General features: G+C 40.3%; 1 protein-coding gene across 1 annotated transcript in view; it reads right to left on the minus strand.

Annotated features, from left to right (window-relative positions):
* The window catches only part of LOC106873176 (catenin beta), an 81,352-nt gene extending 65,481 nt beyond the window's left edge, over positions 1-15,871 (minus strand). The window contains exon 1 of the mRNA XM_052973244.2: positions 15,389-15,871. The gene's annotated coding sequence lies outside the window, so the exon portion shown is untranslated. The remainder of the gene's footprint in view (positions 1-15,388) is intronic.
* Between the last annotated feature and the right edge of the window lie 4,582 nt (positions 15,872-20,453).

A 20,453-nucleotide genomic window follows, 5' to 3' on the forward strand; every position in this document is an offset into this window, starting at 1 on the left:
TATCACATTGCCACATGCAATGTATCTCCTGAAGGAAAGGCACCCGACCACCAGGGTAGAACCTTTGCTTTTTTCCGGGCTCCACTTACTTGGTGCCAATCACTCCCAGCTTTCTTGCCTCAAGCTTCCATCTTTTCTCGAATCCTTCTCGTGACAGGTACCTCTTCTCCAGCCTGATCTTACTACTGAGGTGGTAACTAAAAAAGTTAACCAGCCCCTGGCCAGATACAAAGGTACCCGTCACTATTCCTTTCACACGCGTCTTCCATACTGTTTCTTTCAGTATGGCTACTATGCAGAAAAAGCAAGCTTTCCTCTCCCTGTTGAGGGAAAGAGGCGGCACAATCACGATGATAAACTCAGCCGATAGCTGTACTCTTCCCATCGATGGCAACAGTTGTTCTGCGAAAGCTATCAGTCCCGTTAATTCCGGACACTTCACAAATGCGTGCAAGACGGTTTCCCTGCCCTGCCTGCACCTCGGACATGTCGGCGAGACGGCACTTCCGTGCCTTGACAGTTTATCATGAACAGGTAACGCCGCACGGAAGCACTGCCAAGTCAGGGATTTCTGGTAATTATCCAGATACCCCGGCCCGAAAGCTCTCCTGAACAGGTTGATCAACTGATTTTCATCGTAGCCCAGGGTCTCCCCTAAGGCGTCTTCGGACATGATCTCCACTAACCCGCTATAAAAATCCGCGGTGAAACTCCTGCTGCCGGTATTGCCCGCCCGAGAGAGCAACTGAAGTGCCTGACGGCACTCCAATTGCCAGTCCCCCAGGCTAGGTCTCTGCTTGATCCATGTACCAATGTCCGTTAAGAACGTTAACTGCGGAAGATAGAACAGGACATGTGGTGACCACACCTGCTCTCCATCCAAGTAAAGCCAGAGGTGCCTCAACCTTAACGCGAATTTTCGCATCTTCAGCTAAGGCATCCCTAGCCCACCCTTTAGCGGTTTCTGGCAACAGACAGCGCTTCACAAGTAGCTTTCCTCTCTTCCACAAAAAAGCGGAAAAGGATTCTCTCCAACTTGCTCAGCCACAAATCGAGGCAAGACACCACGGTTAGACAGTAGGTAATTACTGATGCGATAAACATCTGCACCACTTCCGCCCTCCCTAGCAAGGATAACGGTCGCCCAGACCAGATCTGGGTTAGAGCAGTCACCTTGCTGGCCACCTCACTCCAATTTTTCTCTGTCTGGAGGTCTGGACCAACCCAGACTCCGAGCAGCTTAACAGGATCTTCCGTCCAACGCCCCGCGACATTAATGAACGCCATCGGCTTGCCCATCCAGGTACCAAGTTGCAAACCGACCGACTTGTTTTTGTTAATCTTTGCTCCTGCCACCGCCTCGTAACTTTTGATGGTCTCTTCCACCACTGGAATCTGGCCCTCATCCGCCACGATGATGGAGATGTCATCCGCATACGCCGTAGCTCCTCTTCCACACCATAGATCATGCGGCGCGTCCCCTAGTGCCTCCAGCTTCCGCAGCAGTGGCTCAAGAGCCAATACATACAAAAACAGAGATAGGGGACACCCCTGATGCACTGAGCACTCGATCTTGAATGGCTTCGAAAAGAAACTACTCACTTTCACGACAGAATGGATGCCGCTGTACAACGCAACAATCCAACCACGGAAGGTCGGGCTCAGGCCAGCCTTCTCGAGGACCGCCTCCAAGTACCGATAGTCGACGCTATCAAATGCTTTAGACAGGTCTAAATGTATCAGTGCCCCTCCCCCGCGCGCCAGAAAGTTTCATTACCCTCTCCAAGGAGTAGCGTATAAGATGGAGACTGTCGTGGATCGACCTGCCTGGGATAGCGCACGTTTGAACTTCCCCTACAAGTCTGTCCATGACACGCGCCAACCTTTTCGCTGGCACCTTGGCCAAAATCTTTAACTCTATGTACAACAGAGTTATGGGCCTGAAATTTCCTATTTCGTCCCCCTTGCTCGGGTCCTTCCTGATCAATGCCATCACCCCTCGGCTCGCAGACTTGGGAATTCTCCCATTCTGCTGTCAGTTGCTGTAGACGCTGGCCAGCAGGTGCCCGAACAAGTTTGGCACACTTTTATAAAATTCATAGGGCAGACCATCGAGATGCGGCGACTTCTCCCCGGGGCATTCACCTAGCACCTCGATCTACGAGGCGTGAGATTGCTTTCCTACCAGTCGAGTCAACGCTATCGATGCGTGCGTCAACGATAGCGTTAAACTCTCTTAATACCACTAATGTCTTCGACGTCACGAGAAAGTTCTCTAGGCGCCGATAAAAATCAGTTTGTAATCCTCTAGCACAAGGTGCATAGATTCCGATCAATCTGAAGGCCTTACTGCTGTATGTCACATCAAGGACGACCAGCCCACCTTCTGGGTCTACATAAACTGTACTTGTCTGCAGAGCCAATCCTTTTCGGATCAGTACAACTACCCCACCTCGACCTCCGGTCTGACCAGGAGACATGATTTTCTCATAGCTATTCAGGAGGGACGAGAAGGTTTGTAGACTATCCAGCTTGGTCTCTGTAGCAACCATCACATGCATATCGTGTGATCTGAGGTCGTCGAGGAAACAGGCTTGCTTTCACTTCGAGCTCAGACCACGCACATTCAAACATCCAAGGTTAAGTTCAGCCATTAAAAACAATGGGAAAAAAAGCAAGGGTTCTACTTACCCTTAACTGGTGACGTTGGGGCTGACCTCACCACACGTGACGCAGTCCCTTCCTTCTCCTCCTTCTTCAAATAGCAGGGCAGGGCTATAATCCTCCTGATGTTCTTCAGATGCCTGTATAGGGTTTCCCCTATCCAGGCACACCTCTCATTCATACCCCTATGTTGAGGGTATATTTTGGTCGTATGATGGTTTTTGATTACTTCATCCGTGTAAATGTCTTTAGTATTGTATGCCACCAAAATTTTATCGTCTTTTTCTTTTCCTGGGGAGAAAGGGCGGGGTCTTATTTTGTTATTTGTGGTGAAGTGCTGCTTTTTCCTGTGAAGGATGTGGGTGGGGAAGGTGCATGTGTTCGTTTCCGAACTGTCGTGAACCCCCCCTCAGCCACCTCCATGGTGTTATCTGGGGGAGTTGTGTTCTTTTCACCAACAGGTGCCTCAGATTTCAAAGGGGTGGGAAAATTTGTTTTTGTAGGGGCTTGTGTGTGCAGGGGTTGGGTCTTCTCGTTGTTTTGTTTGGGAGCCGGCACCGCAACAGACGGTGTGGGAGTGCTTGTCTTTCTGGGGACTGGTGTGTGTGTGAGCTTGGGGTTGTTTTTCTCAGATGTAGGGCTTGGTGTCTGTACAAGATTGTCTATTTTTCTTTTTTCTTCTCTCTTTTTTTTCTTTCTTCGCAGTCAAGGCGAACGTGGCCTTTCTTTCCGCACTCATAACAGGTGGGTTTTTTTCCCTTCCACCTGTATTGGAAGGGCCACATTCTAACCCACGAGCACTCTGTCTGGAAGCATTTCTATATCTTCCGGTGCCCCCTGAATTATGGCTGAAATGCTCTGTCCCAGCCAGTTCTGGGGAGCAGAGCATGTTATCTGCAAAAATGTAATTTTTTCTGTCCTGTTAAATAACAGGGTAGCCATCACTTCACGTGGGTCGATATCTGGTGGCACTTCTGTCACCTTTACACAGGAAGTGCGCCTCCCCATGTAGGTTGGTAGAAGCACCACCTCGTTTGTTTTCAGGGGCTCACAGAGTACCTATGGGTCTTCTCCTCGGTTGCGAACCTGACTTCGATTGTCGCATATGCCTTTCCCCTTGCGATATATGCAATGTCCTTCCACATAGGGGCCAGGCATTTTTCTATTTTGCCCTTTTCGAAATGTTTGAACCGCTTGTTCTCGGGACAGTAGGATTTAAATATAACAGTTTTTCTTTGTGTCTCTATTGAATTAGAGATGGGTGATGTCTTAATATCGCCGTCCTTCTTCTTCATTCTTTCGAAGTATTCTTTCAGTTTTTCGTCTGGAATTTCAATGGTTTCAGTTGCCACTGCAGCAACTGCCGAAAATTTTTTTTACAGTGTTGGCACCTCCGCCGACATTAACACCACTCTCTTCGAGAATACATTTTTCTTTAATAATTTCGACCGACATATTCGGTCGAAATTAATTCAATACAAAAGTAAAGCCTACAACGGCTTTTCAAAGTTTACAAAAAAATGTTCAACAGAAAATATTGCTTCCACTTAAACTGGAAGCCTATAATAAATTTTCCTCTAATAGAAGATACCAGCTCTGAAACGACTTAAAACAGTTCGAATTTTTACACCCCACCAAAAAAAATGTAATGCCACAATGGCCACAGAATTAAATTTAACAGTTCCTATTTCCCGGTATACTGGGGAATAATAAAAATAAATACAGTTCAACAAATACAACAATAATTGATGCTGGGAAAGGGGTGGACAGCCCACGTAAAGCTAGATAGGCTGGACCATCACTTGATGAGCCAAAATGGGTACCTAGAGGTAAAAAGGCAAAATGCGGATACCTAAAGGTTAATTTTTATAGAGAACCATAAAATTAACTGATGCCCTGGTAATAATGATAGAAGAGGCAGGGAGAGCACACGGCTTGAGGGTACCCGCTGGAAAGTGTTTTTGGATACGTATTGGATATGTATTTGCGTAACCTCTGTGTTTGCTCGTATATAAGTCGCACCCCTAATTTAATGTTAAACCTTGGTGCAACATTTCTTTTTCCGCCATAACTTTAGCTTTGCCCCGTGTATAAGTTGCACCTTAGTTTTTTTCAGTTAAAATCAGGTATAAAACAGTGTGACTTATACATGAGTAGATACGGTACAGGCACTCAGTCGGTTACGACGACAAGGGTTCCAGTCGGTCCGATCAACGAAACAGCCAGCTCGTGATATTAACGTGCAAGTGGCTGAGCACTCCACAGACACGGAATGTAACCAGACTGGCCCTTTGAAATTTTGCTGACCGAGTGGACTGGAGCAACGTGAAATAAAGTAGGTTTCTCAAGGACACAACACATTCTCCGGGAATCGAACTCACGCCTTTACGATCGTGAGTAGAATATCCTAACCACTAACCCATGCGCCTTCATTTGTAAATACGGTCTACCATAAGAGGTTTCAAAGGTAGTGAAATGGTCGAGTCGCAAGGGTGTCGGACAGAATACTTCGCGGTAATTTGTTTTGACTCTGTGCGTTTTGAGATAAAATTCCGCCGAGGTTAAGTTTGTCTTTCCTTCCTTCCGGGTCGATAAAATAATTTCCAATCCAGGACTACCAATTGACGGAACTGTAAGAATGTCTGACCAGATGCTCTACAGCATTTGCTCCGGTTCTCTTCCCCTCTGAGTTCAGACTTCAGTATTTAAAAAGCATTTTCAGTGACTCCCGCAGTTTGGGCGTGGCGAGTAAGAAAATTCTTCGGAGTAAAGACGTGGCTGTGTGGTAAGAACCTTGCTTCCAAATCACATAGTTCCGGGTTCAGTCCCACCGCGTGGTACTTCGGGCAAGTGTTTTCTACTATAGCCTCGAGCCAACCAAAGACTTGTGAGTGGATTTGGTAGACAGAAACTGAAACAAGCCTGTCGTGTATATATATATATATATATATATATATATATATATATATATATATATATATATATATATATATATATATATATATATATTTATATATATATATATATATATATATATATATATATACATACATACATATATATATATATATATATATATATATATATATATATATATATATATATATATATATATATATATATATATATATATGTATGTATGTATGTATATATATACATACATATATATATATATATATATATATATATATATATATATATATATATATATATATATATATATGCGCATATATGGGTATAGGACGTCATCAACTGTGTAAACATAAAGTATGAAAACAAACGAGTTAAATACGCAAACAACGAGAGAAAAAAATGGAAAATAGAACAACCCCTCATCAGTTCTCGGCTGTCTATCTATTTCTCATTTTGAGTATTCAACGACAATATGAGTCTTCGAAGACAGTTGCTCCCATAAATTCCAAAATAAAATTTTGGAGTTATGGAGGGTCAAAGTTGGGAACAAAAACAGGACAGTGGAGTCATACAAGGAAACCGAACGAAAACAAACATGGAAACCAGAACGAGAGGAAAATAGTGAACGCTGGGAGAAATATTTTCTTTGAAAAGAGAAAAGATAGAAGAGAGAGAAATAAAAACCTCCAGTCCTTAGAATGTCGAGCAGGAAAAGAAAGATGGTCACGTGAGGAAAAGAAAGATGGACGATGGTCACGTGTGGCCAATGATTGAGAGGAAAACAGAAAGAGGAGAGAGAGAGAGAGAGAGAGAGAGAGAGAGAGAGAGAGAGAGAGAGAGAGAGTGAGAGAGAACGGTGAAGGGGAAAAAGGGAATTAGAGAAGGATGGGGGAGAAAACAGTATAGAGTGGAGTCGTCGCATCAAAAAGGTTAAGATAAACTTACTTGGAAATGGATGCGTGGCGTTCGATTAAATAATGATATAAAGAATCTCTCTCGTTGCTCATACGTGACCATCGTCCATCTTTCTTTTTTCTTCACATGACTATCTTTTTATGGAGCTATTTCTAGTAATTAAACCATGAAATGATTCGTTTATAATAGAAGTATGTTCTGGAGAACAGGAGATAAATTCCATGATAGTTGAGATTCCGACTCAGTTTCCATTTTTGGTTGAAAGATTTACATTTCACAAATATTGCTCTTGCCCTCGGAAAAATATGAACATTATATCTTCCCATTTGTCTTCAAGCTTTTCTCGCTAAGATAACGGAAACAACTCTTACTGATATCCTTTACTAAACATATTATGTCACCGACGCTGCTAAATCTGGATGAATACTTGGGAAACTAAAATGTCGTTAGTTAAACTAGTTGAAATTCGTTACATGTGGCGAATTTCGAAATAAGCGTTGGAGGAATTAAAAGATTAGAAATTAAAATTTTCAAAAGAGTAGGAAAATGGAAAGCAATTTCAAAATGAGAATTTATATTGATTCAAAAACATTCTCGGCAAAGTTTGAAAATCAAAATTGCCAAATTATTTCTGAGATTTTTACCCTCATCATTCTGTTAACTTTTGTTCAAAAGTTCGAGCTACAGTATTTAAAAAAAAGGTATGTATGTGTGTGTGTGTGTGTGTGGTTATCTTGTGTCTTTGATGAGCATGCGGAAGTTGAGTAATGTTATTTCTGAGTGTATGTGTATATGCGATTGTGTGTGTGTTTAATTAATCTGTCTAGGAAGGGTAGAGAATATAACTTTTGTTGCCTCACTCGACTGGATTGGTTTCTCGTTTCATCTCTCGTCCAATGAAAGGAACGATTCAGTTGTCACCATTTATAATAAACTCTGCTGCTTTCAGTCTTGGATCGTACCTACTCATTGAATTTCTGTGCAGCTAACTCAACCATTTTTCACCTGTGGACCCCTTTGGTTCCTATTTTGCTCTATTGGACCCCCCCCCCCCATATTTCAAAAATCCGATATTTTTATAATTATATTTAAAAAATTGTTAAAATATTTTGTGCATTGTAGAAGTATAATCAATTTATTGCAAATAAATTTTAACTGCAAAATCTTATATGGACCCCCAAGGGTGATATGAACCCTGGTTGAAGATCACTGAGCTAAACGGACAAGATCAGCGAAAATTGATGATATACAAACCAGTGGTTTTCAGCTGACAAACTACCAATTTGCCCAACATATCCCTTAACCTCGGTTAAATAAAACAGTATCGTGAAAAAGCTTTGGGTTACAACTTTCGTTGCTAAAGACTGTTTTAACATTGATAAATGCTTACAAATCTATCCAGTTTCCCAAATGGCTTCATTTGACTGAAAATCTGAACGACTAATCCACAAAGTTCTCTACTTTTAATAATTATTCCACACGATATGTTTATTATTTGGTATTATTACACAAGTGTCACCCGCACGACTTTGTTTCCTCACAACTTCCAGAAAAATGGATATCTTTCAATGAAATTTTCTACAAATTCGCTTCTGATGGTGTAGATTGCAATCATATCGGAATTTGATCTGAAATAGTAATAAAAATGCTGGGGACGCACACATCCATTCTAACGCACGATGTATGTCATCGTTGAGGTGTGCACGACCACCGTTTTTTAAATATTAAATTTCGATATAATCGTAATCACCATCGTATAAAAGATATTTCATTATGATATTCGCATTTTATTGAAAGTTATGAGGAAACAAAGTCAACTCGCCTGAATTATCCGAAACTCCACTTCCCACTGCCTTCGAAAAACATTTTCACAACAAATTCCAATATAATCGGAACCTATATCACTTAAAAAGTATATGTAGAAAATTTCATTAAAAAGATATCCATTCTTCAGAAAGTTATGAGGAAACAAAGTCGGCATGGCGGAGTGGAAGAGCACTTGTGTAAATATGCGGCTAATATCTACAGAAAAATCGTTAAAAACTTGGGTTTAAAAGGCTAAAAGATTTTCACTGTATTTAAGCCAGCCACAAGATTGAACAATCCTACAACTTTTACCCTTTATTTTTTAATTTCTATTTCCCAATTATTATCTCTACTGGTGTCACACCCGACCACGGAAGTATAGCCTGAAAACTAGCAGGAAACGAAGGCTGTTCTAATTTCTAGAAAGACTTGCAGAGGAAAAAAAAATGGAGGGAGTGGGGCTTTACATTTGAAGGATTAAGTAATATTATTACTTCCGGCAGCAAGGAAACAGAATTGAAAATGTGAATAATAGATATGTCAACGTCAGGAGAGTAGATAGTTGGTTTGAAACATTTTCCTGTGTATTTGCTATTAGCATCCGCTGTAAGCCTATTTGTCATGTTATGTCACTCATGTGGGTGACTACGAAAAAACAGCTTGGCTAGTGTTTATAGTTAACGTTTTAGTTTAATTAATTAATTAATTAAATTCGTTTCATGATAAAGATAGAGAACAAATATATATTTTATCTCTCTCTCTCTGTGTGTGTATGTATGTGTATTATATAATATATCGTCTGTAAATCATAAATCCGAAAAAGAAGGACAGTGTAAGCTATAGAGCAGTAGAGTATATAGATATGGCCGGTCTATGGGGTTACCCTGGATTTCAGGTCCATAAAGCGCTTAGCTTTACATTGTCTCTTCAGAACTTAGGCCTATGGCCTCTCTAGAAAATAGAGGCCACTTGCTAGAGAGGCCATAGGCCTAAGGTCTGAAGAAACGCTGTAAAGCTAACCACTTTATGGGTGTAGAACCCAAAGCGATCCCACAGACCAGCCATATCTATATGTATGTATGTATGTATGTATGTATGTATGTATGTATGTATGTATGTATGTATGTATGTATCTATACACACATACATACATATATACATAAAACATACATACATAAATGCATGCATACATGCATGCATGCATACATACATACATACATACATACATACATACATACATACATACATACATACATACATACATTCATTCATACATGCACAGAAAGGTTTTGGCCCAAGCTATTACTAACTAAATAGCACCACCTGGAGAAGACGTTTAACCATGTTTCATGTCAAGAAGATATAAATACTAAATGGGAGAAAATTTGAACTCATGCGCTTAGAAAAAAAAAGAATGCATTCAAGCAACCATATTCCCTTCTTTCAAGGGAACCACTCACAGCATCCAATAATATCAGGGACTTAGGAGTGATTGTTGACAACAATCTTAGTTGGAGTGCTCACATCAAAAATACAGTCAATATGACTTGTGGAATGAGTTTCTGAACCCTCAAACTTTTCGGTCCAGAGAGCGAGACATCATTATTCCCTTTTTCTCTTCCTTTGTACGGCCACACCTAAAATATTGCTGTCCCCTGTGGTCTCATCACACCAAACAAAACGAGAATTGATTCACCTCAAAGGGCAATCACTAAAGAAATAAAAGGCATGATTGATCTTGATTAATAGAACCACCATAAAACACTGAAACTTTATTCTCTTCAGCGACGCCGAGAGCGTTACATCATTTGTATAATGTGGAGAATTGCACCAATATTGCCCAAACGTCCTTAACATTAAATTCAGAATTCATCCAAGGTTGGATCCACGTGCCATACGCTCCTTACACAATGCAGGCTCACAACTCATAAATCCACAGCAATACGATTTCTTTTCCTCAATAGGCCCTGTTCTATTTAACATTGTCCCATTAACAATATATGTGTGTGTGTGTGTGTGTGTATAAATACACACATACATACGTGCATACATACATACATGCATACATACATACATACATGCATACATACATACATACATACGTATATATATATATATATATATATATATATATATATATATATATATATATATATATATATATATATGGGAGAATATACAAATAATAACAACAGACGAGGACAGGTGGTGTAAATAACAAAAGGATATATTAGTATGACGCTCGGGAATACGGAAAGTCTTTGACGTTTCGAGCTATGCTCTTCAACAGAAAGAATACGGAGACAAGGAGAAAAACACGGAGAAAAAAAATTGAATTGTGTTCAGTCAACGGTCAATCATAATATATATATATATATATATATATATATATATATATATATATATATATATATATATATATATATATATATATATATATATATATACCCATGAGTAGTGGCTATGATCCTCTCCGATCCATTGAATTTTTTTCAATTGAGCAAGAGAGCTTCTCGATCATCCCACTAGACATAGCACCCAATATTCACTCACCTTACAATTTTTTTCGTTTTTTTAAAATTTACTTTTAACCGTTAAGACCTATTGGATAACATATTCCTGTATATAGTATAAAAATGAGATGGTCGTGGCTGGAACGTCTTCAGTTTGATGATGAAAGCTAACAACAATAATAACAAGAAGTTTCATTGGTTTCTATTGAGCACCTGTCGTCTGCGTTGGTCTCTGCGTGTCAGCAGCGACACGCTGCGGGAGGTTTAGCTGACGGATGACTGACTTAAAGAAAACACTTCCCTGCAGTATTATGTTATAAAAAGCTTAAATAGAAGCATTTACTTAAAACCGAAATGCATGTATTCATATAAGGGACATTCCAATCCCAGGATTATTAAGGAAATTAAAATCTTGATTCGCCGGGTTAAAAACGCCACCGTTGATCTAGGAATAAACTTAGTGAATTCACAGTCATGTTGCTAATATCACTGAAGCAGGACCAGAATAACGTGTGGGCCAACGTGGGCCTTTGCTCAGTTAACTCCAAGCTTTAACTCGGAGAAACCTGAAGCTTGGAATTAAAAATTCAAAAATATATTTACAGTAATCAAATAAATAATTTACTCTTTTACTCTTTTACTTGTTTCAGTCATTTGACTGCGGCCATGCTGGAGCACCACCTTTAGTCGAGCAAATCGACCCCAGGACTTATTCTTTGGAAGCCTAGTACTTATTTATTCTATCGGTCTTTTTTGCCGAACCGCTAAGTTACGGGGACTTAAACACACCAGCATCGGTTGTCAAGCGATGTTGGGGGGGGGGGGACAAACACAGACACACACGCACACACACATATATATATGTATACATACATATATACGACGGGTTTCTTTCAGTTTCCGTCTACCAAATCCACTCACAAGGCTTTGGTCGGCCCGAGGCTATAGTAGAAGACACTTGCCCAAGGTGCCACGCAGTGGGACTGAACCCGGGACCATGTGGTTGGTAAGCAAGCTACTTACCACACAGCCACTCCTACGCCTAATTTACATATTTTTAATTTTCTAAGTGTCTTTTTAATTTGATATAGTTCTTTAAAAACATTGAATTCTTTTTTGATGTATTTGTTTATTAAATTTAACTGAGTCCCTCTGAATCTACGGAAGCTCTTTTAAGTTTTGGGGCTCCTCAAACCGTTTGGGTGGGCGGGGTCTTTATCTTATTATGCTTTGAATTAGATCTTGTTTAAGTAGTGCCTTTAAAAAAAATATTTTGAGTATATTTCGTTTTCGTATTTGGTTGCAAGATTCTAGATGTAAGACTCAGAACAGACTTTGAGGAGAGAAGACAAGACAAATCACTGAGTAGGTCGCCTGTAGCGACGAATGGACTTTGACAAACAGCCAATTGATTATTTAACCAGCACATTAAACAAACGATCGATTAGTTAGTTGATTAGATATATAACCAGTTGACAAACAATAAAGAAGTGATGTAGAATCAGTGCGTGTGTTATTATTGGTGTAATTACCCTCCTAAAATACAAGATTTGAATATATGTCTTCTCATATAAGAAGGTAGTCAACAGCAGCGCATTATCAAACAAATGACCAAGGCAGACCAAGTTCTGGCAGCCATTAAAGCTATGGAATAAACAAAATCTGATTTAAAAAAAACTACAAAATTGATGCGAAATTATTAATGTTTTGTATTTAGATTATTTACAACGTTATATTTGTTTTTATAATGCAAATTCCTGTTGCTTACACTGAACAGTTGAAAATTACATATGCAAAATCTTAAGGACCTCCAAAACGTTTAGGCCCAGGTGGCCCCATTAGGTCTAGATCCAACTTTGCTTTGAGGGGGAATGTATTAACGCCACTACATCTCATTTTTCTCAACGCAGTGAAGGCTCTACAAAAAAAACAAAAACAAAAAAACCCAGTAGATTGTACATATTTCACTCAGTTTGTTTTATGCCCGAGTGAATGTGTTTATGAGTATGAGTGATCGTGTGTATTTGTATGAGTGAATGTTTGTGTGAATATGTGTGTGTATAAGTGAATGTATGTGTGTATGTCCGTGTATATGGGTGTATATGTTCCGTTAATCAATCAGTGAAGGAGAGGCGGAGCTCATAGCCTTGAGTGGGTCCCTCCGGATTGGTGAGGTCGATATAGTTTCTATTCGGTTAACTTCTGGCGATTTGCATCAGATACGATTGTTACTACTGTGCCCTTCAAACGTAATAAAACCCGAGGTTGCTGCTCCTTACAAGAACGCTATGGTCGTTGGGAGTTTACAGCTTCACCTGTTCATAAAGTACCCGCAATACATAGAAGATTCATTCAGGATTCTCAGATGTAGTCTTTTACTTGAAGACACGAGGACCAGTTGATCAAATTGGCCTGGAATGTTATCTTATTGACTGGAATTTTATCTTATTGACCGCGGAACAATGAAAGATTGACGTCTGCAAAGGAAAAGCATGGACTGGAAAGAAATTCTAGAAATATTAATGACTGATAGGGACGCGGCATTTCGTCATGGGATCATAATGTACTATAAAGTATAGTAAACGCTTTTATAAGTTAAAACCGTGTTCTACTATGAACCTTAACAAAATTCCAGAAAGTTCCAGCACGAGAAGACAAGGAAGAGGGTGAGAGCAAGTTAGCAAAGAATTTAGTGTATGCTGTGCCGTCTTAAAGTATGGGCACAGTGGGCAGTTGCCCCAGGCCTCCACAAGTCTACAGGCCCAATTCTGATCTATAAATACTGTTGCTCGCTGTCAATTATTAAATACTTCAGGGCCCAATGCATTGGTTTGCCCGGTGGCCTATAATGCTGTTGGATGGCCGTGAGTGTATGACCTGAACGGGAGGGTGAGATTATGATGGAAGAGACGGGTGGAACACTAGAGAATGATGAGGAAGAGAGCGGGGTAATGCACTAATGAAGATGACAATAAGAAAGAAGGGTGGGACACTTAGGAAAATGAGAGGAAGAGAGGAGGACGAGACACTAGGGACTATACAGAAATAGAAGGAGGGAGAGAGAGAGGTAGAGAGAGTGGGAAAGAGAGGGAAATAGATAGATAGATAGAGAGGAACACTGGATGAGCGGAAGAGAGAGGGGTGAGAATAATTAACATTTTGAAAACATCCTTAAGTTTTACAAATGCTTTGGCAATAAAGCACTCTTCGTGCTGCTTAGGGATAAGATGCCTTTGTTTTACAAGTTTTGCGATTGAGTAAATCCTTTTTCTCCAGATGAAATCCGTGGAACGGGAACCGATAGTCAGTTCCGTCATATTGAGTTCCTTCTTCAAGACGAATTTTTTTTTTTATCACAATCAAGCGTTTTTAAAAGAAAAAAATTGTAATTGGTGGGCGGTAAAAATTATATTTATTTCCATTGAAACGATGCTAGAAAAATTGCGCATATGGTTGTCAAGATAAAAAAGGTGGCAAGCGAGTTAGGAAGCGAAGAGAAACGCTGAGTTAACAAAAATGAGAAAAACAAAACAAAAACAAAGCAAAACAAAAAAAAGAAAGCACAACAATTTGAAACTAGTCAAAAAAGCGAAAACCTATAGATTTCAGCAACAAGCGACAAGAGATCCACTGAAGTTTCAATCTGATTCATGATTGAATGAAGTTTTAGATTGGGTACATCACTAAAAATCAGCGATACTAAGGGGTCCAGCAAATCACCACCACTGTCTATCAATTGACAGGATATTAATGTGAAGAATCACCAAGAAACTAATGTATTCTTATGAAAATGCCAGACTCAACAGACCAGTCCCAAAAGACACTAGGAAAAGTAATGCATCCTCATAAAATACCAGTCCCAAAAGGGTTCCTTTGTTCAGGATCTTTAACTCCATCTTTTCCGGGATGCAAACTTGGTGTAGATGTTTCATTGAATGTTAGCAGTTGCCCGCTTATTAAATCGCTCCTCTCCACACCATTCCAGACCTTTCAAAATATAGGTGAGGTTTATAGGATCTGGCATTAATGTCCTCACAGCCTAACTCCCAACAGCCAGAACAAACACATTCAGGCATTTTGTAAAATGTTCTAACAGTTGCGCAAGTCTATTCTGCTGGACTGGTACTTTATTTTATTGAGTTGAGAAGGGCGAAACGCGAAGATAACCTCTGAGGGTTATCAACATAGATCTTAAATTAGCCATTCCAACTATCGTATTGCAATTCTCCGACGATTCCGTCACCTTTGTTTCCTCGTAAATTTCAGGAAAATGGATGTTTTTTAAATTTTATAAATTAGTTTTAAAAAAACATGATGAAACAAAATCGAGACACACTTGTATAGCTATGTCATATACATTTATGTATATATGTATATATGTATATATGTATGATCGTATGTGTGCGTGTGCGTTCGGTGTATGTATGTATGTATGTAAATGTGCGTGTGTGTGTGTGTATGTTAGAATGTATGTACGTGTGCGTCTGCGCGTATGTATGTTACAGAATTTTCTGGAAAAGAATAAAAGGGTAATAAAGTAAAGAGCACAAGGAAACAAACAAATAACAAAAACTGACCTTCGGTTGTGACAGTAGGTTCTTGGCGTGAAACGATCGTGGTAAAATGTCTTTTTTGCCCTCAACACATATATATATATATGTGTGTGTATATGTATGTATATTTGTGTGTCTCTCTGGTCAAGTGAGTTGACCAGATAGAAGGATAAAACTATAAGAACGAGATATTTTTTTTTGTTTTGACAAAGCCAAAGAACTACTACTACTACTACTACTACTACTACTACTACTACTACTACTACTATTACTACTACTACTACTATCACGACGACTACCACCACAGCTACTACTGCTGCTACCACCACCACCACCACCACTGTCGCCGCCGCCACCAACTACAACAACAGCAAAATCACCACCGGCACCAGCACCACCAGTACCACCACCAGCGCCACCACCACCGCCACCACCACCACCACCACCACCAACAACAACAACAACAACATCACCACCGGCACCAGCACCAGCTGCCACCAGTACCACGAACATTACTACTACTACTACCACCACCACCACTTCCACCACCAGCGCCACCACCACTATCACCGTCCCCCCCCCACCGCTGCCACCGCCACTACCACAACCACCGTCACCACCACCACCACCACTACCACCACTACTACTACTACTACTACTACTGCTACTACTACTACCACTAGCACTGCTACTACTACTACTACTACCACCATCACCATCACCACCACCACCACCACCACCACCACCACCACCGCCACTACTACTACTACTACTACTACTACTACTACTACTACTACTACTACTACTACTACTACTACTGTGGTGTTGTTTATTATTAATTAGTTTGGAGTAATGGCTGTCGTATTGTTGTTTAAGATCTGTTGGGGTCGTCAAGTCGAGTGTTGTAACCAAGAAAGGAAGTAAATATAAGTCTTTATTAGTAACTTGGTAACTGGCTCCGTTTAGTAGGTTTGGCTTGTTTGGCTGTTGTTTTTTTTTTGCCTTGGCTAATTAATTCCCATCGGACAGCAGCTTGTTGACTTGACTTCGTTTTTAATATTTTTATATTTTTTGGTTCTTGTTGTTGGTGGTGGGGATAGTGTTTGTTTGTTTCTTGTAATTGTGGTAAGGTGGGAAGTAGTGCTAGTGGCGATGGTGTTAGAAGTGCTGCTGCTGTTGATGTTGTTGTTGTTGTTGTTGCTGCTGGTGGTGTTGGTAGTAGTGGTAGTGGTGGTAGAGGTGTTGTAATGATGGTAGAGATATTGTTGGCAGTGTTGTTGTTGATGATGATGATGTTCGTAGTGGTGGTGGTTGTAGAGGTGTCGATGTTGGTATTGTCGTCGTTGTTGTTGGTAGTTGTGGTGGTGGTAGTAGTGTCGGTAGTGGTACTGTTGATAGTGGTGATGGTGGTGGTGGTGGTGGTGGTAGTAGTAGCGGTGATGGTGGCGACGGCTGCGGTGGTATTGGTGGTAGTTGTAGTGGTGCAGGTGGTAATGGAGGTGGTGGTGGAGGAGGTGGTGGTGGTGGTGGTGGCGGTGGTGGTGGTGGTGGTGGTGGTGGTGGTGGTGGTAGTAGTAGCGGTGATGGTGGCGACGGCTGCGGTGGTATTGGTGGTGGTTGTAGTGGTGCAGGTGGTAATGGAGGTGGTGGTGGAGGAGGTGGTGGTGGTGGTGGCGGTGGTGGTGGTGGCGGTGGTGGTGGTGGTGGTGGTGGTGGTGGTAGTAGTAGTAGCGGTGATGGTGGCGACGGCTGCGGTGGTATTGGTGGTGGTTGTAGTGGTGCAGGTGGTAATGGAGGTGGTGGCGGAGGAGGTGGTGGTGGTGGCGGTGGCGGTTGTAGAGGTGTTGAGATGGTGTTGATGTTGTTTTGGTGTTAGTATTAGTAGATGCAATGATGGTTGTAATGTTGGTGTTGTTGGTGTGCGCTTAATTTGACATACGTAAGGAATAGGAGGGATGTAAGGAAAGAGCGAGCGATAGAGAGAAGGAGGAAGGGAAAGAGAGAGAGGGGAGAGAAAGAAAGAGAGAGAGGGGAAAGAAAGAAAGAGAGAGAGAGAGAGAGAGAGAGAGGGGAGACAAAGAAAGAGAGAGAGAGGGGGGAGACAAAGAAAGAGAGAGAGAGAGGGGAGACAAAGAAAGAGAGAGAGAGAGAGAGAGAGAGAGAGAGAGAGAGAATGTAAAAGGAAGAGGAACAGAAATACTGGAGACAGGAGATAGGCAGACATCAGATATATATATATATATATATATATATATATATAATAATACAAAGAATATATATACATGTATACACACATATATGTACATACTTACATCTACATGTGTATATATATATGCATATCAGGGTACAGGACGTTAGAACAATGAACTACAGACAACGGAACGAACACATAGGAAAACGGAAAGCCACTTGGAATATTCCTTCATCAGCTGCCTCTATTCTAATCTGACGTTTCGAAGATATATATATATATATATATATATATATATATATCAAAATATTAAAATAATGATAGACGAATGATAATTTGCGAAATGAGAATATGAAAAGTGTGTTACTCACCCCACACTGATTTAGTCTTTCGTTTACCGTTTTCCCCATCACTGAGTAACAACACTCTCACCTCTATGTGCACGTAACGTTTTTCATCGGGGGACGGGTCTTGCAAATTTTGTTGTGTTATGTAAGAAATCTAGAGTAGAAAAATGCATGTGAAACTCATGGAAGACGTAAGGGAGTTAATGCTAAGATGAATGATGGTTGGATGTAGCAGGTTAGGAAAATACCACCAAAAACATGGCAGTGTGAGCAAGAAAACCTGTGGTGAATCATTAGATGCAGACACTTCACAGATTGAGTCGTTTAGAAGACTTATCAATGAAATTATTAGATCTGAGAATCTAGTTTTGTCATAGCCCTACAATGCCAATGAAACTGGTGTGTTATAGCGTGTGGTTCCTGAAAATATTTTGGTCTACTAACATGATGAACACCTCACTCTTAAGTTACAAGTAAAATAAAGTGAGAACTAAAAGCGGCGAGCTGGCGGAAACGTTACCTCGCCGGGCGAAATACTTAGCAGTTCATATGTCGTTACGTTCTGAGTTCAAATTCCGCCGAGGTCGACTTTGCCTTTCATCATTTCGAGGTCGATAAATTAAGTACCAGTTACGCACTGGGGTCGATGTAATCGACTTAATCCTTTTGTCTGTCCTTGTTTGTCCCCTCTATGTTTAGCCCCTTGTGGGCAATAAAGAAATAAGAGAACTTCTGCTTTATAAGAAGCAAATGCACTCTTAAATATAATATAAATCAATGAACTCAAAAAATGGGTGGTTAATCTTAGAAATGTTTTCGGGCGGTTCTTCGACTATTTTTGTCTATGAGGAGAGGCGTTTCCAGAACTATGTTCTGAAATTTTATTCTCATATTTTAACGACGCTGCTGCTTTCTTATTCTTCCAAATGCCGAGAAGTTACGAGAAATGGTAGAATTAAATGGCATTTTTTTTCTTTTCTCCTCCTAACATACCTTCACTTATTCATTTAATGAACCAGGGAACTCTGCTACTGAGACCCTTGAAATAATTCGTCTTGCTTTAGGCGAAGATTCTTTAAGTCGAACACATATCTTTGAGTGGCAGGCATCTTAAGACATGTGGATTAAGAAGATGAGCGTTCAGGATGTCCAGTTAATTGCAAACCGTAAGAAAATGTATCGAAAATCCGTGAACTCATCTCTGAGGACAATCGCCAAATAATTCGTCAGCCTTGTCAGCTTTTTCTCTCACATAACGGGGATCGGCTTTGGCGTCTGGCAGACGATAAAAAAATTTTTTTTATGGAAAACTTGCAGGACGACACAGTTTTTGATAATGAACAAAGGTGGTCGTTCCACACCTTCCGTACTCGCCTGACCTATCTCTCTGTGACTACCCAAAACGAAATTTCAGCTTAAATGGCGCCGCTTCCAGACGACATATAAAATTCAAGCGGAACCACAGGCAGTATTGAACAGTGTTCAAGGAGAGGACTTCCATTTTTAAGGAGTGAATGACGCTGTGTACATTCCAAAGAGGACTATTTTGAAGAGGATGGTTCCTGAATGTAAATAGTAAATGAAATACACCATTTTCTAGAGCACTGGTGTAGATTTTTAGGCTTGGTCCGGGTACATTGTGATGCTACTTCGTCCGCAGGTTTATATATGTGGATGTATGTGGAAGTATATATAGATATACATGTGTATGTATACATCTCTCTCCCACGTCTCAACCAACAGCAACTCTCTGCTTGAGTGGTCCATGGTGTCCCGAAGTAACTAACTAAAAGACTTTTCCAGGTGGTGCTATTGAGTTAGTCATGGCCTGAGTCGATAAGGCCGAGGCCAATTTAAATTATATATATATATATATATATATATATGCATGCATGCATGTATGTATATATGTATATACATATTATATATAATGTATATATATATATATATATATATATATATATATATATATATATAAATATATATGTATATATATATTATGTATATATGTATATATATATATATATATATATATATATATATATATATATATATATATATATATATATATATATAATTTAAATTGGTTTCAGCCTTATCGGCCCAGGGCATGACTGGTACTAATTCTATCGGTGTCTTTGGCTGGACTTCTAAGTTACAGGAACGTGAAACCCATCAACAACGGTTGTCATGCGGTGGCGGGAGACAAACACACACACACACACACACTGAGCTATACATGTATATACGATGGGCTTCTTTTAGTTTCCGTCTCCCAAATTCACTCACAAGGCTTTGGTTGGCCCGAGTCGAAAACACTTGCCCAAGGTGCTACGTGGTAGGAATTGAACTCAGAACCATGTGGTTGGTAGCAAGCTTCTTACCACACTGCTACGTCACGCCTACGCTTATGATAGTTTTTCTTAGCAATATTAACAAGGTAGAATCGTTAGCAACGCCAAGGAAAATGCTTAGCGGCATTCCGTCCATCTTTACGTTCTGACTTCAAATTCCGCTGCGGTCGACTTTGCTTTCATCCTTTCGGGATCGA

Source organism: Octopus bimaculoides, chromosome 1, assembly GCF_046866305.1.
Source record: "Octopus bimaculoides isolate indiv1 chromosome 1, ASM4686630v1, whole genome shotgun sequence".
Taxonomy (NCBI): Eukaryota; Metazoa; Mollusca; class Cephalopoda; order Octopoda; family Octopodidae; genus Octopus; species Octopus bimaculoides.